Consider the following 14,828-nt stretch of genomic DNA (forward strand, 5'->3'; position numbering starts at 1 on the left):
GCAGCCTAATATCCATTATTGTCTTATAATAGTTGGCCTACTATGTTCTTTTTGACACAAGTTAGCCTAGCAGTAGTAAGCCCTGGGTGCTATATGGTCCGTCTGTTAGATAGGCTAATATAGAAGTCCGTTTTCAGTGCAAATTGTATTGTAAACACGGCTTCGAGGAGGCGTAAATAGCTCGCGCTTCTGTGAGAGAAGAGCTGTTGATGCTCGCGCTAGGAGGGTGCGCGTGCGTGAGCGGCGCGCATGGCGTGCTCTTCATGGAGTGAGGGTGTATCAGAGGAGCTGTCCGTTTCAGAACGATTTAGCTATGAATGGAAATCCGCTTTTCAACCAAGGTTACTACGTCAACCTACTCATTGCAGAAAAAAAGGGGTTAACCAGCAGCGAATGTGAACACGGCTACTCGGCGGCTCTATCAGGGTTCTGCTGCATCTTATATAATTAGCAGGGGTAAGTGACTATCTTCATGAACCGTGACAAGATTGCAGTGTGGTTTGTTATTGTAGGCTAGCAATGCGACTCTTCATTAATGAATGAAAATATCTCTCCGGGAATTGTTCCAGTTATAATAGCCTATTGTTTTCTTTTTTTAAGATAGGCTTCAACACAAGAGCTATCATTTCCATCTTCTATGATCTAGTTCACCCAACAACATCACTTTACAGTTCTGTCGCAGAACAGTGACCATAGGGCAGATGCTAGTTGTTTGGGACAGATTGTAAGGTGCAGAGCTCACTTGTAAACTATTGATATGACAGTATTCCAATTGCAGACCTAGAGTATCTTAAAATCTGACATAGCCTAACTCCATTCAAAACTTTTTTTCAGTGGTCTGTTTATTTGATTTTGCTCAAGCCATAGGCAATGCAGATTTATGTTTGGTAATCAAACACCTGTTCCCTACTGAAGTATTATTTTCCCATTCAACAAGACTGAACATAGTCATCTTTCTTTGTGTCAGATCTGTCCAACAGACATTCACGTACATTTATTCTGCCATGTCAAACTGTTGCCCCTAACTGCGACCTGGTATCATTGCTGTCCATAAACCACAAAAAACAAGATTTGAGTATCTTATTTAGTACATATCCAATCACTGTGTCTGACAAGCCTTTTTAGAGGCAGTAGGCCTAGTTCATTACCTCCAGCCTATCGGATGACATCCGATGACTTGCCTAGTTAAATAAATTAAAACATAAACAAATTCTATAAACTGCACTTCACTGACTTCAGTCCCCTGGCCCAGGTGCTACTCAGTCAGCAAGGCTGTTGCACAATACTTCTGGGTCTCTCTCTTGCTCTCTCTCTTACAAACACACTTTCTTCTCACTCTGTCCTTCCTTGTACTGTACATCCCACCTCATCAATTCCACCCTCTTTCTCCTCTGATGCTCTGTCTCCAGTGAGTCCACTTCTCATTCATTGACACCCCCCACACTGTGTGGCCATAATGATTTATGCAGATGCTGCCTGGTGATTAGGGCAGTGTGCATGCCTGACAGACAGACAGGCACACAGGAGCCTATGACATAGTTTTAATGCTGAGGCCATGATATTTCAGCAGTCCTTAAAAAATACCTTCACTCCCCCTCTTAGAAATGTCCCTTTCCCCATGTCCCCACCCACTGGGCACCCACTGGTTGAGTCAATGGTGTTTTAAACATAATTTGTCAATGTGGAATCAACCAGTACTGTTTTTGAGATTAAGGTAAAACTTAAATACATTGACTTAACCTGAGTTAACAGGTTGTTACATCAATCTAATTCCAACATAATCATCAGAACTATGTACAGTGGGGCAAAAAAGTATTTAGTCAGCCACCAATTGTGCAAGTTCTCCCACTTAAAAAGATGAGAGAGGCCTGTAATTTTCCTCATAGGTACACTTCAACCATGACAGACAAAATGAGAAAAAAAATCCAGAAAATCACATTGTATGATTTTTTATGAATTTATTTGCAAATTATGGTGGAAAATAAGTATTTGGTCACCTACAAACAAGCAAGATTTCTGGCTCTCACAGACCTGTAACTTCTTCTTTAAGAGGCTCCTCTGTCCTCCACTCGTTACCTGTATTAATGGCACCTGTTTGAACTTGTTATCAGTATAACAGACACCTGTCCACAACCTCAAACAGTCACACTCCAAAATCCACTATGGCCAAGACCAAAGAGCTGTCAAAGGACACCAGAAACAAAATTGTAGACCTGCACCAGGCTGGGAAGACTGAATCTGCAATAGGTAAGCAGCTTGGTTTGAAGAAATCAACTGTGGGAGCAATTATTAGGAAATGGAAGACATACAAGACCACTGATAATCTCCCTCGATCTGGGGCTCCACGCAAGATCTCACCCCGTGGGGTCAAAATGATCACAAGAACGGTGAGCAAAAATACCAGAACCACACGGGGGACCTAGTGAATGACCTGCAGAAAGCTGGGACCAAAGCAAAGCCTACCATCAGTAACACACTACACCGCCAGGGACTCAAATCCTGCAGTGCCAGACGTGTCCCCCTGCTTAAGCCAGTACATGTCCAGGCCCGTCTGAAGTTTGCTAGAGAGCATTTGGATGATCCAGAAGAAGATTGGAAGAATGTCATATGGTCAGATGAAACCAAAATAGAACTTTTTGGTAAAAACTCAACTCGTCGTGTTTGGAGGACAAAGAATGCTGAGTTGCATCCAAAGAACACCATACCTACTGTGAAGCATGGGGGTGGAAACATCAGGCTTTGGGGCTGTTTTTCTGCAAAGGGACCAGGACGACTGATCCGTGTAAAGGAAATAATGAATGGGGCCATGTATCGTGAGATTTTGAGTGAAAACCTCCTTCCATCAGCAAGGGCATTGAAGATGAAACGTGTCTGGGTCTTTCAGCATGACAATGATCCCAAACACACCGCCCGGGCAACGAAGGAGTGGCTTCGTAAGAAGCATTTCAAGGTCCTGGAGTGGCCTAGCCAGTCTCCAGATCTCAACCCCATAGAAAATCTTTGGAGGGAGTTGAAAGTCCGTGTTGCCCAGCAACAGCCCCAAAACATCACTGCTCTAGAGGAGATCTGCATGGAGGAATGGGCCAAAATACCAGCAACAGTGTGTGAAAACCTTGTGAAGACTTACAGAAAACGTTTGACCTCTGTCATTGCCAACAAAGGGTATATAACAGTATTGAGATAAACTTTTGTTATTGACCAAATACTTATTTTCCACCATAATTTGCAAATGAATTCATTAAAAATCCTACAATGTGATTTTCTGGATTTTTTTTTCTCATTTTGTCTGTCATAGTTGAAGTGTACCTATGATGAAAATTACAGGCCTCTCATATTTTTAAGTGGGAGAACTTGCACAATTGGTGTCTGACTAAATACTTTTTTGCCCCACTGTATATGTTGAAATTGCATTGAACTTTTTTTTCATCCTATGTGTTTTGTACTGAGTGTATAACACATTAGGAACAACTGCTCTTTCTATGACAGACTGACTAGGCAAATCCAGGTGAAAGCGACGTTATGATCCCTTATTGATGTCACCTGTTACATTTATTTCAATCAGTGTAGATGAAGGGGAGAAGACCGGTTAAAGAAGAATTTTTAAGCATTGAGACAATTGAGACATGGATTGTCTGTGTGAATGGGCAAGAAAAAATATTTAAATGCCTTGGAGCGGGGTAGTAGGTGCCAGACGCACCGGTTTGAGTGTGTCAAAGACTGCAACGCTGCTGGGTATTTCACACTCAACAGTTTCCCGTGTGTATCAAGAGTCGTCCACCACCCAAAGGACATCCAGCCAACCTGACGATTTGAGGGCAAAAGGGGGTCCATCTCAATATTACGAAGGTGCTCCTAATGTTTTGGACACTCAGTGATTGGGTGGTTGAAATTATGTTGAGTTTTAGATGTGATTAGATATATTTTATTTGACCTTGTTTCAATGTTGATATTAAAATGGTATGTTTGAATCAGCATCATTGTTTCAACGTCATGCTATCGAACTAGCCTAGGCAGCCAATAGTGGCCGCTAGATCTGCACTGTCTTCTAGGCTTGATGTGCATTCCCGGTAATACACTCGTGTCCCCTGTGGACCGGCTTTTACATAAAGCATCCTTCATTCAGTCTGCAAAGTTTTTCAAGCCTAGAACGCGGTGTGCAAGATCCTGATTTGTCAGAAATTCCCAAAATGGTGGTGGGAAATGGGGTTTTATTAAGACAGTACACATATTTTTGCCTTTGCAACCTGAATGGATGATTCTTTATGTACAAGCCGGTCCACAGGTCCATTCAGGTTGCGAGTGTATTACCGTGAATGCATATCAATCCTATCAATCCTTCACGTCTCTATCTCTTTTACCTTTGGATATTGTATTTTATATATGTTATTCACATTATACAGTGTATTGTCTATCCAAGCAGAATATACATCTTCAAATGTTAATATTTGGTTGCGTTCAAAATTCATTGTCCAGTTGGTCTACAAATTAATGATTGATATGTTGGGTTCACGTCTTTTTTCTTTTACAATGCTGGTTGAAATTAGATGAAAACAGTACCGGTTGATGCCTTTTTCAACGTCACAATACGTCACAATATGTATGTGGACACATTACATGAAAACAACATTGATCAAACAGTGGTTGCCCAGTGGGTGGAGTCTTGGAGGGAAGGACATTTCTAAAAGAGGGATTGGGGGGCATTTTTTGAATACCTTCAGTCTGCCACCTCCAGGTGACAATATAATTCTGATTCCTCCAGTGAATATTATACAGTATTTCAACGTTGATTCAACCAGTGTGTGCCCAGTAGGCAGGCTCCCCACTGCAGCCTGGCTTGGCACTGCATCTCCTCAGAGAATAGATTGCTCCAATAACAGAGGTAGTGCATTGCGCCATTCTCCAGCCCAGATTGATCTGACTGTGTAAGGCACTTGGTTAAGCATATGAGCCATCGATCTGTCTGCCAGAGCATAAAGTGGGATTTCAGGGCCATAAAACATTCTGATGCAATATAGCTGGACTGAAGACAATGCAGGGGCATTCAGTGGTTAATGTTTTCATTCACATGCTGTGATGTTTTTCTTAGAATCTGAGCTATGATGGGGATTTTAAACTGTCCCCAGGTGAAATGGCTCACTTTGCATGGTCAGTGGATGTGACTGTAATTCCGTGTAGGGTGATAACGTGGGAAAGTCAACCTGAGCATCCACAAATCAAGATAGTCATTTCCAAATGATACCACGTTCATAATTATCCTTAAGGTCTATATCAGCCCTCTCCAACCCTGTTCCTGGAGAGCTACTGTTCCTGTAGGTTTTCACTCCAACCCTAATCTAGTGCACCTGATTCTAATTATTAGCAGTTTGATCACATGTATCTGGTTAGTTACAACTGGGGTTGGAGTGAACTGACAGGAGGGTAGCTCTCCGGGAACAGGGTTGGAGAACCCTGGTCTATATGCTGGAGTTCAGGCTTTATTTGAAAAGTTTAAGTAGGAAATTGCATGAATTTGGACCATTACAGACAATGTGTCCAAGTCTGGGGGAAAAAAGCTTTCGGTGTCGCAGAGCTTGTTTTTCCATTCACAGCTATCCCCCAGTATTAGTTATGAAGATGAGACATTAATGAAGCAATACAGACCAAATTCAGGTGTCTACAGACCAAATTTGAGTGTCTATAGACCAAATTTGAGGGAGGTAACTGGGACAGACAATGTGACATCCATAATGTTTTTTAGGAAAGGTTTTTGTAAAACATGCACCTTACATCGGATCATCAACTTTTTCTGTAAAGCTAAGGTTGCATTCTCTCTTTTCATTATCAGTACCCCTTTCCAGCGTTATGATATCCGTAATCCATAACGGTTGTGGATGTGATGGGTATTGATGCATCATGTCTTAGCTTCAGAATGTTGTGCATACACCACATTGTTTGTGCCGGTTCTGAGATGTATTCTTCAGATGTTTTACTGAAGCAAATGTTGATATGATGTGAAAATGATGTGTTCTAGGTAATATTTCTCATATATGACAGTACTATTCTTTAGATAGAGAGATGAGAACAGGCTCAGTATTTTTCAAATGAAAGCGCCCCCGCCCCTGAATAAATCCAGTGTCCAGAAAAGAGCAAAGAGAAATGACAGTCCATCATTACTGTAAGACATGAAGGTCAGTCAATTCGGAAAACTTGAAACTGAAACTGGCTCTCATGAGGACCGCCACAGGAAACGAAGACCCAGAGTTACCTCTGCTGCAGAGGATCATTTCATTAGAGTTCAATGCACCTCAGATTGTAGTCCAAATAAATGCTTCACAGATTTCAGGTAACAGACACATCTCAACAGCAACTGTTCAGAGGAGACTGCATGAGTTAGGCCTTCATGGTCGAATTTCTGCAAAGAACCCACTACTAAAGGACACCAATAAGAAGAGACTTGCCTGGGCCAAGAAACATGAGTGATGGACATTAGACCAGTGGAAATCTGTCCTTTGGTCTGATGAGTCCAAATTGGAGATTTTTGGTTCCAACTGCTGTGTCTTTGTGAGACGCAGAGTAGGTGAACGAATGATCTCTGCATGTGTGGTTCCCACCGTGAAGCATGGAAGAGGAGGTGTGGGGGTGATTTGCTGGAGACTCTGTCTGTGATTTATTTAGAATTCAAGGCACACTTAACCAGCATGGGTACCACAGCATTCTGCAACAATATGCCCTCCCATCTGGTTTGGAGGGGAGTGATGGTGCTTCATCAGATGACCTGGCCTCCACAATCACCCGACCTCAACCCAATTGAGATGGTTTGGGATGAGTTGGACCACAGGGGGAAGGAAAAGTGTGTGCAAAGCTGTCAAGGCAAAGGGAGGTTACTTTGAAGAATCTAAAATCTAAAATAATATTTTATTTGTTTAACATGTTTTTAGATACTACATGATTCCATGTGTGTTATTTCATAGTTTGGATGTCTTCACTATTATTCTACAATGTAGAAAATAGTAAAAATAAAGAAAAACCCTTGAATGAGTAGTTGTGTCCAAACTTTTTACTGCTACTGTATATATGACCTATTCGGTTGTGGTGTCTGGCCTTGTATCCTATTCAGACTACCTGTAATTATGCAATCCTAATGTACTATGCCTTTTTTCTGACATTTTAAAAACATTCCAAATGACACATCTATTTTGTATTAGATTTTGACCAAGACATCTTTAAAATGTTAATGTCTATTTCAGACTCTGTAACGTCCATAACGGAGGGTGTAATATCCATAACGGTAGTTTTTTTAATCGAAAGTAATCATTGAAATGACAATCTTTTCAAAATAATAGTTTTTGTGGTCAGCCAAACCTTTCCTTTGAAATGCCTAGTCATGTTTTGACCTAAGACTTACAAACTCAGACTTATAATAATATATTCAGTCTCCCCAATAAGCTTTTCCATTTCATGTAACATCCATAACGCATCTTATTTGCATTATTTCTCCAACAAACCAATATTTAGAAGTCAGCTTTTTGGGGTATACACTCCCTCGAAGGGGTACTATAGACACACTTGTCAAATGGCCGACTCTCTTCTCTGTATACATCAATGATTTCGCTCTTGCTGCTGGTGAGTCTCTGATCCACCTCTATGCAGATGACACCATTCTGTATACTGCTGGCCCTTCTTTGGACACTGTTAACAACCCTCCAGGCAAGCCTCAATGCCATACAACTCTCCTTCCATGGCCTCCAATTGCTCTTAAATACAAGTAAAACTAAATGCATGCTCTTCAACCGATCGCTGCCTGCACCTGCCCGCCTGTCCAACATCACTACTCTGGACGGCTCTGACTTAGAATACGTGGACAACTACAAATACCTAGGTGTCTGGTTAGACTGTAAACTCTCCTTCCAGACCCACATCAAACATCTCCAATCCAAAGTTAAATCTAGAATTGGCTTCCTATTTCGCAACAAAGCATCCTTCACTCATGCTGCCAAACATACCCTTGTAAAACTGACCATCCTACCAATCCTCGACTTCGGCAATGTCATTTACAAAATAGCCTCCAATACCCTACTCAACAAATTGGATGCAGTCTATCACAGTGCAATCTGTTTTGCCACCAAAGCCCCATATACTACCCACCATTGCGACCCGTACGCTCTCGTTGGCTGGCCCTCGCTTCATACTCGTCGCCAAACCCACTGGCTCCATGTCATCTACAAGACCCTGCTAGGTAAAGTCCCCCCTTATCTCAGCTCGCTGGTCACCATAGTATCACCCACCTGTAGCATGCGCTCCAGCAGGTATATCTCTCTGGTCACCCCCAAAACCAATTCTTTCTTTGGCCGCCTCTCCTTCCAGTTCTCTGCTGCCAATGACTGGAACGAATTATAAAAATCTCTGAAACTGGAAACACTTATCTCCCTCTCTAGCTTTAAACACCAACTGTCAGAGCAGCTCACAGATTACTGCACCTGTACATAGCCCACCTATAATTTAGCCCAAACAACCACCTCTTTCCCTACTGTATTTATTTATTTAATTTATTTATTTTGCTCCTTTGCACCCCATTATTTTTATTTCTACTTTGCACATTCTTCCACTGCAAATCTACCATTCCAGTGTTTTACTTGCTATATTGTATTTACTTTGCCACCATGGCCTTTTTTTGCATTTTCCTCCCTTATCTCACCTCATTTGCTCACATCGTATATAGACTTGTTTATACTGTATTATTGACTGTATGTTTGTTTTACTCCATGTGTAACTGTGTCGTTGTATGTGTTGAACTGCTTTGCTTTATCTTGGTCAGGTCACAGTTGTAAATGAGAACTTGTTCTCAACTTGCCTACCTGGTTAAATAAAGGTGAAATAAAATAAAAATAAAAAATGTTTCATTTCAACATTTTTTTGTCAATTCTGTGAGACATTAAAGTTGTTTAGATTTTTGCATGCAAATGTAATGTTCATAACGCAGGAATCCCCCTTAACAATTGACTGTTGGTGATAAGCATCTTGGTGAGTAAGGGGTTGATTGTTCCACACTGTACATGGAATTGATCTGCTTATATGCTCAGCTGCTGATGTGTCAAAAGATTAGGATATAGCTACATACAATTGACTTCAGGGTCAGTCTTGTGACATGAAATTGAATCGGTCTCACGTGAATCTGTCTCAGCTGTTTTATAGGCTCCATTGTTTTGAAATCGGACATTGTGTTTGGGTCTGAGGAGACTCTGAATCCCACTTGGTGTCAGCCAAGTGAAGTCAATCCAGTCACACATTCACTTCAGCGAAGCCACAGCACCATTTACAGCTTCACAAAGACTTATTAAGTCTCTAAAGATCACCATTAGTAAAGCTTGTTTTCCCAGTCTGGATTTTGTTTTTTGCGTTGTCTGTCGGGTTAAGCTGTCTGTCTGGAAAGACCAATCCAGAGAGGTCTGCATTTCCTTTCCCCTCGTTCTTGTCTGGAAGGACCAGACACCAGCCAGGAGAAGATTGACTGGGGAAGTTGTGTGGAAATTCACTTCTGATTGCAGCCAAGCCACAGAAAATAGAGAGTGAGGCGGGGTGGCAGTCTGGGAGGGGTAGGACTGGCACAATACAGTGGGGTGCCATTTGTTAAGCTCTCACTTCCACGTGGCAGTGAGCACATAATAACTTACATGGTCTCTGCTCTGCTGTTTATCTGTCATCAAACGTGATTGACAGAATGTATTACATACAATTGTAGAGACCATGCTACAGCCAGCCAGTCAGTGTTGATACCTAGAGCGACTGCTAGTAGGGTTATCAGAGGGATAGAAAAACACTGTCCGAGGGTGAGCGTGTGAACCTGACGCCCCGGATTTGTCTATCTTTGTAGTTCCTCAGAGGATCACAACTTTTACCCCGGACTCTACGACTCAAATTAGCCTCTTCAAATTAGTCTCTTTATCCTGGCGCGCCAGTCCTGTCTGACCTTGTTACCTCCACAGGAACTATAAGCTGCACTGTCTTCGGCCATCTGTTAGTGCTAAACAAACTACTTCACACCACTAGCCGTTGGGCCGGTAAGACGGCACTGGATCAAGGGATCTGATTGGTCGAGAACTCTTCCTGGAGGGAGGGATAAAGCACCATGAGTGGCAGGAGGTGGAAGACAGCACTCCATTGGACTTAGGGAGTCTAGAGGAGGAGGAGAAGGAGGAAGAGGAGGGAGGGAGGGAGGAGCACAATCTGAGTAGTGTGGGAGGTGTAAATCCAGTATGGATGAGCTGGCAAAGCGGACAGCCACTGTGAGTTTAGAGGTGGTGAAGAGGAGAAAGGAGAGAGGGAGGAAGGAGTCAGTCCCAGCCTTTGTTGCTGCCACTCAGGGGATGCTGTTAGCAAGATGGGGAGGAGTCTGAGGTAAGAGAGATTGGTGTTATAGTGGGACTCTGTGTGCAGTGTATGTGTGCCTGTGGATTGAACAAATCAAGTCAAATCAAATTATTCATCACATGCTTCGTAAACAACCGGTGTAGACTGACAGGGAAATGCTTACTTACTGTTAGTCTACACCTGTTTGTTTACGAAGCATGTGACAAATAACATTTTATTAGATTTGAACAGCAATGGAGGAGGTGGGGGGGAATCCTATTAGGCAGAGTACAGAAAAAGTCTGCCTAACTGCCCTGCTTATCAGGGTGTGTGAGAAAGAAGGAAGAGAAGGGGGGGACACATGTTGATCCTTGAATGTGCTATTATGAGGTTGTATTCTACGCAGTGTGCCTTTTTCAACAACCAGTTCAACATGTGGCTGTGTGATGTTATTAATATGAATGTCTATTGGTCTCTTTGTTTTACAAAAACTTTTGTGTCAACTGTTTTTTTTAATTGACTAGAATTGACAGATATGTTTTTTAAAATGTTATTGTCTACTTAGTTGCTAGTCTGTGAAAAACCAAGACAACCAGAAATTATTTTTGAGCCATCATGATTAAGGAGCAAGTGTATTTACATTTTTAAAAAATGTATTAATAAAATCTCCCTCAAATTCTCCTCCACCTGGTCACCAGGGGAGATTGATGTCTGTGATATATATATATTTTTTGAAAGCCATATGTATATTTTTAAAGTCTCATGGTTGTAATAGTCTCCAGCAGTCTGGTTGATGTCCTCAGTGAAATCCAGATGGATAACTTTTGAAAAACTGGGCCCTGGATTTATTCCACTTCATACGGGCCCAATTAACTATTTATACAGTGGCCTAGAGTGGCCTTTCCTTCATTTGTTCACGTCTGACTCCTGCCTCCTGACTACTTTGTATTCAATGACGTAAGCACGGGTCCTGTCCCCTGTCTTAAGAACAGGTATTTAACCTTGTTGTGTAATTCGGTACACTACATCTATAGTTTGCTTATTTCTGTATCTATGTAGTATTCATTTTTACATGCATATAAGGACAACAAAACGTCTCGGGGAAAGCCAACCAGATGTTATTTGTACTGAACTCTTTAAAAAAAAATTTTTTTAGCACCCCCCTTTTTGGTGCTTTTGTAAAACTGTCACCCAGCATTCTATTACACAAGTAGGTGTCCATTTCAGGTTGTTGTCAGTTACCTTGGCATTCACAGATAGTGTTACAACTTGTCTTGTGACTCGACTCTTCAACGCTCCTCTGTGTGTTCTGTAGTTAACACACAACCTTACTAGTCATGATTGACCAGTGTGTAGGGATAGCTGAGGTGAACTACTGTATGTGTTGTGGACTCAAACAGCAATGCTGTACAGTGGGTATCATAAATATTCACCCCCTTGGATTGTTTTCCACATTTTGTTGCGTTAGAAAGTGGGATTGAAATAAATTGAGGGTGCTGTGAGCGTTATTTAAGATACTCATCAAAGAGGTAAGGTTTCTGATGATTTCAAAAGATGGGCAGGGACTTCCTGTCCTGACTTTCTGGGGGAAGTTTGTTCCACCGTTGGGGTACCAGGACAGATAAGAACTTTGACTAGGCTGAGTGGGAACTGCCGAGAAACCAGAGGTGGCGGAATGGAGTGCTCGGGTGTAGGCTTTGAGCATAGCCTGAAGGTAAGGAGGGGCAGTTCCCCTTGCTGCTCCGTAGGTCTTGAAGATGATACAAGCTTCGACTGGAAGCCAGTGGAGTGTGCGGAGAAGCGGGATGACATGGATGAACTTAGGAAGGTTGAAAACCAGGCGGGCTGTGGCATTCTGGATAAGTTGCAGGGGTTTGATGGCACAAGCAGGGAGCCCAGCCAACAGAGAGTTGCAGTAGTCTAGACAGGAGCTGACAAGAGCTTGGATTAGGACCTGCGCCTCTTCCTGTGTGAGGAAAGATCGTACTCTATGAATGTTGTAGAGCATGAACCTGCAGGAGTGAGTCATTGCTTTGATGTTTGCGGAGAACGACAGGGTGTTGTCCAGGGTCAGGGGGTGGAAGAGTAGTTGAGTGTCAACCGCATAGCAATGATAAGAGAAACCATGTGAGGATATGACAGAGATGAGTGACTTTGTGTAAAGAGGAGAGGGCCTAGAACCAAGCCCTGTGGGAGCGAGAGTGAGATGATGCAGACACAGATCCTCTCCATAACACCTGGTAGGAGCGACCTGCCAGGGAGGATGCAATCCAGGAGTGTGCAGAGCCTGAGATGCCCAACCCTGAGAGAATGGAGAGGAGGGTCTGATGGTTCACAGTGTAAAAGGCAGCAGATAGATCTAGGAGGAACAGAGGAAAGCAAGTCCGCTTTGGCAGAGCAGAGAGCCTCTGTGACGCAGAGGAGAGTGGTCTCAGTTGAGTGAGCCACCTTGAAACCTGACAGGTTAGGGTCAAGAAGATTGTTCTGAGAGATAGAGAGAGAGTTGGTCAGAGACTGCATGCACAAGTGTTTTGGAAAGAAAATAAAGAATGGATACCGGTCTGTAGTCAGAGGGGAAGCAGGCAGTGGTCAGGGATGAGTTGATGAGGGAAGTGAGGAATGGGAGAAGGTCTCCAGATGGTCAGGAGGAGGGATGGGTTCAAGTGGGCAGGTTGTCGGGCGGCCGGACATCCCAAGTCACAGGGTTGTTCTGTGTGAGTGGGATCAGTGGACTCGGTAGGCTGAGTGAATGAGGAGCAGATGCCGTCCACCTTTTTAACAAAAAAATTAAAGTGCTTGACAAAGTCACCCACAGGGAGGGAGAGGAGGATTAAGGAGGGACGAGAAAGTGGAGGCATTTCCCAGGGTTGGAGGCAGAAGCTTGACATTTTGAGTGATAGAAAGTGGATTTTGTTAATATGTATACATTTTGTATATAGAGTCAAACAAATAATAAATATTTAAAAAAATAAAAAATATTTAAAGCGGCTTTAGCAGCCGGTATAGAGGTAGAGAGGAGGGAGCGAAAGCATGATAGATCCTCCGGAAGTTTATTTTTCCTCCATTTCCACTTAGCTGCCCGCAGCCCTGTTCTGTTCATGCAGTGAGACACTCGGCCACGGAGCAGGAGGTGAAGGTTGGGCCAGCTGGAAGGAAAGGGGACTGTGAGAGTCAAAGAATGCAGAAAGGGAGAAGAGTAGGGTCAAATAGACAGTCAGGAGACTGGAGGGAGAAGGACTTAGCAGAAAGAAGAGAGGATAGGATTGAGTGAGTAGGGTTGGAGGAAACAAAGTAGTGATCAGAGACATGGGGGGGGGTTGCAACTATACTTAAATATATATTAAATATCTGATGTGTTATTGTTACCATCTACTAATCAATTCTCTTCTTTAGGATACTTTCAGAAAGCTCCCTGGTATGTTTTGTTGAATCTGCTTGACTGAGGGACCTTACAGATGTACAGTATGGGTGAAAGATGAAGGGGTAGCCATTCAATAATGTCAACCCATATTATTTTACACCAAGTGAGTCCATGTAATTTATATGTAATTTGTTAAGCAAAATTGTACTCCAGAACTAATTTAGGCTTGCCTAAACAAAGAGAAATACTTATGCCACGACTATATTTTTGTTGATTCATTTTTTCCCCCGATTCATTTGTAGAATTTTCTTTTCACTTTGACATTATACAGTATTTTGTGCAGATCAAGCTATTTCAATCCCACTTTGTAATGCATAAAATGTGAAAAAAGTCCAAGGGCGGGAATACTTATGGTACATACTGTAGTTTAATATTTGGCACTGTGGAGGGCCCTACCTGCTTTCCTGAAATGCAGCCCTCTCTGTGCTGTTGTTCAGAGAGTGAAACAGGTTTATTCTTCCTGTCCTCAGGTTAGTGTATGACCCTGCTACGTTTGGTTGCATGTTCAGGATTCTCCACAGGACTTTTCTCTCTGACTTTATGGAGTATTTTGTGTGGCTCAATTTTGAAAAAAAAAGTATATTTCAATCCCACTCTGTAACGTGTTCAAAATGTGAAAAATATCCAAGGGTGGGTGAATACTTTATTATACCTACTGTACAGGGCTGAAAATGAAACTACACAGGGAGGCTCAGGCCAAAAGATGAGGGTAAATGGTGCTGGGGAATATGATTAGTAAGATGGTCACGTAGACTAACTGCAGTCAATTCAACAGGTTCGTAATCACAAAGGCCATGCATTTGTCACAGACATCTTCTCAGAACGCCCCTATCGGAGTACGTGTTTGTACGAGTGTGTGCGTCAATGTGGATCTCTCTGTGTAATTTACAATCTGCTGTCACCTTGACATTTCATTACATTTTCTACAGTGTGAGACCAGAGGCTGCTGTGTTGAATCACTAATAAATATTTTTCCCTTCTCTTTATAAAGGTTGTTGGACACAGTACAGGCCAAGGGTAGGTTAGATGATATACTTGTTTACAACTACTGGACAGGATCCCTCCCTTCCCTTCCCTGTGC

At 42.5% G+C, this 14,828-nt stretch overlaps 1 protein-coding gene across 1 annotated transcript in view; it reads left to right on the forward strand.

Moving 5' to 3' along the window:
- Positions 1-286: 286 nt before the first annotated feature.
- The window catches only part of LOC112253641 (PH and SEC7 domain-containing protein 1), a 73,840-nt gene continuing 59,298 nt past the window's right edge, over positions 287-14,828 (forward strand). Inside the window, exon 1 of the mRNA XM_042323310.1 lies at positions 287-456. The gene's annotated coding sequence lies outside the window, so the exon portion shown is untranslated. The remainder of the gene's footprint in view (positions 457-14,828) is intronic.

Source organism: Oncorhynchus tshawytscha, linkage group LG01 (assembly GCF_018296145.1).
Source record: "Oncorhynchus tshawytscha isolate Ot180627B linkage group LG01, Otsh_v2.0, whole genome shotgun sequence".
NCBI classification, from domain to species: domain Eukaryota; kingdom Metazoa; phylum Chordata; class Actinopteri; order Salmoniformes; family Salmonidae; genus Oncorhynchus; species Oncorhynchus tshawytscha.